Raw genomic sequence first — 3,057 nt, 5'->3', positions numbered from 1 at the left:
TGCTATCCAGCCTGTTATTTTGACTACGCTTGCCCGTTTGTCATTCAGTTTAGTCTGCATTTTGTATTTCCATTGGAAAGGGAACTTTTTTTGGTTACCCTTTCGCAGCTCGTGTTGGTTAATAAAATCAAATCAAAGCGGAGCGGAGCTAAACGCAATGTTTGCTGAGAGTCGATAATTTATATCCACCATTACGCAGACAACTTTTACAGAAAGTTTACAGAAGACAAATATCAGTTATCTTCTGATAATCGGCTCATACTTCAAACTTGTTCTTAGCTCTCCTTAGCAATTTGGCTTTGACAATATGGTACCTCCGACCGTGTCGTCCAGAGTGAAAACAGTCGATCTTAACTCAGCCTAGCCCCACTCTTGTGTCTCAATTCGGCAACAATTCTGATAAAGACTTTCTTGGTTGTTTAATTTCACACTTGACTGCTAGGCAGACACTAATTTGTATACAAGTATAAATAAAAAAAAAAGCCGGGTGTACTATTACAGTCGCCTTTTAGTTTCTTTAAACCTTGAAAAGCTTCCCCAAGCATGTGCCATTGTGACGTTTTCCAAAAACCGAGTTGGCATGCAGACCAAAGGGCAATAAGGTTGAGAAAGAACCACATGTTCCAAATACCTGCATTTGCCTGGACATGTTGCGTTGAATTTATGACTAACCATCTGTAACGTGTGTTTAGAGCTGCAACCCTTCTAGTAAAGGACATGTTAAGAACCAACAACCAACCAGGTGGCTAACGGTTACCTTGACACAAGGTGACATTTAAAAACATGACGGGGGGGGGGGGGGTTCACTTGTTCTTCTCTCGGTTGCAGTCACGTGTCTCATGATGATTGACATCCAGTGGTTGGAATTGACAAAGCATAAATACTTGTTACTATACTCGAGTCGATTATGGTTTTATCTCTCATTTATTTTAATTTGTTCGGTTTTACACTAGTATCTGTATACTTGTACTTAAATACAGTGTGAATAATGATTCCGCGTCTGATTACATCACCGCTGCAGACAAGGGTTTAAGTGTTCTGACATGAGCAAAAAGCACCCGAGTGTTGCTTGGCGCTCCCAGCCTCGCAGAGGGTTAACAATCATCTCCTTCCTCCAAGGCTCGGTAATGCGGTCGGGGCAGCCCGAAGCTAGTAGGACAGGCTCGGGCAGGAGAGGCGAGCCAGGTGGGGGATTCGGGATGTTAGTTGGTGGGGGGGGGGGCTCCCCGAGCTAGCTTTATGAACGCCGTTAACGGCTTGAAGTCCCAGTAGCAGCTGGTCTAAAAAGAACTGCTCCACTTTAATTCTGTGACCTTGACGCGTTATGCCTTGCACGCGGAACAAGACTCGCAACGTTACTGGAATTTAAAAATAGAGACCTAATTAGCACTAGAGTCTTACTAAAGTTAATCAGTGGAAGATTAAATATTGATATGAGCTCATTTAGGTCGGAATGTAAAATCACAGGCCACGCAGTGAGCATAAGCTTAATCGTCATAGTGACTGGGACCTTCAGAACTGTTTGACTTTCTTTTTTTTTTGTGAAAAATCCAAGCAATTTGATTTTCTTTGTTTTTTTTCAACAGCCGTCACAATATTTTTATTTTGTTCTTTTTTTTTTCATGGGACAACAATTAAAAAAAAAAAAACTTTATAAAGTGGCAAATTTGTGAAAAAAACTCAGTAATTTACGAGAAATAAAATACACGTAGCGTATAGCTATAGTTTAATATGAGGATTCGTTGGTGGTTAATGGAACTGAAAATGAAAAGGCAGGATGGAGACAGATTTATTCTTAATTTAAACTTTACTCGTCATACACGGCAGCGAGAGCGACAACACTTCCTGATCCCCTATCAGCTGACTAAACACTAACCAATCAGGAGCTAGCATACCATAGGTAAATGCAAGTGAATGATGGAGAGCAGCAGACACATCAACTTAGCTACTTGTACAAAAAAAATACCTAAATGTGTAAATAATAATTATGGAAACGTAAATATACATTTTAACAAATTAATTTAAATGCTTGATCCTTAGGGTGTGGACCTTTCCAAAGCGAGGCTTATAAACTCGCAAATTTGCCAAATCATAAAGTCGCAAATTTAAGTTTTTTTCTCAGAATATTGCCTCCACCCTCTAAAAAATATATATTTGTACGTGACCCTAATACGCCGTTGTAACTTAGTGTAGCTTGTATAAAAGTGTGAATTTACTGCTGTCCCCTCAAAATAGCAACCAGTCGATAATGTTTAAATCACTGGCAACAAAAGTGGGCCCTATGTGAAATTGGAAAAAAAATGCACCCAATCAGCCATTTTCCCTCTCAGGTGTCATGTGACTCATTCGTGTTACAAGGACTCAAGGATGTGTTAAATGTAAATTGTAATTGTAAAACGCCACCCGAATTGTCTTTGATGTTTCACCTGACCAATCGCAACGAGCAGAATCAAGTCAGGAGACTTTCCCTGCTCCTGTCCCGGAATGTCACCGCGTTTGCTGATGAATGGCGTCTTTGTGAAGCGCAGGTGGCTCGTCCCCGCTTGCTTACAGAAAAAAGAATGGCGCCGAGCAAAAAGGGCCAGCTCGCTCTTTTTCCTGCTTCACTTCACTGCTCATGTTTCCTGTTCCAGCGTGAGAGTGAGATGAGCTCCATCCACATGAATTTGTCTCCTGTCCATAGGCCGTCCATTAAAAAAAAAAAAACTCCATAAAGCCACTCATCCGTGCAGGAATTTCCATTATTGCTTTTTATAGGAGGCCACACTGCCTGCAGCGAGCCTGAGCTTGAGCTTTAGACTTGCACTAAAATCACAAGTTACAAGGGAATAACTCCTCAACTGCATGCTGTAGAGTAGCAGGTGTTTATTTGAAACGGGGCTACATTTTACTGAATAAATTAATTAGTTATTTTCCGGAACAGTAAACACGAATATCAATGTTCTGCTTTCATAAATACCCTCTTTCCTTAGGGGTGTTTACTGTATTTATTTACTCAACGGCATGTAATTTATTCAAAGTAAGGCATTAATTTTAGAGGAAGCTGTTTGTTTTATT

This window comes from Leptonotus elevatus, chromosome 6 (assembly GCF_054856555.1).
Source record: "Leptonotus elevatus isolate MCC_2025b chromosome 6, RoL_Lele_1.0, whole genome shotgun sequence".
Taxonomy (NCBI): Eukaryota; Metazoa; Chordata; class Actinopteri; order Syngnathiformes; family Syngnathidae; genus Leptonotus; species Leptonotus elevatus.
The sequence above is the reverse complement of the archived record's forward strand: the minus strand, read 5'-3'. Positions refer to the sequence as shown.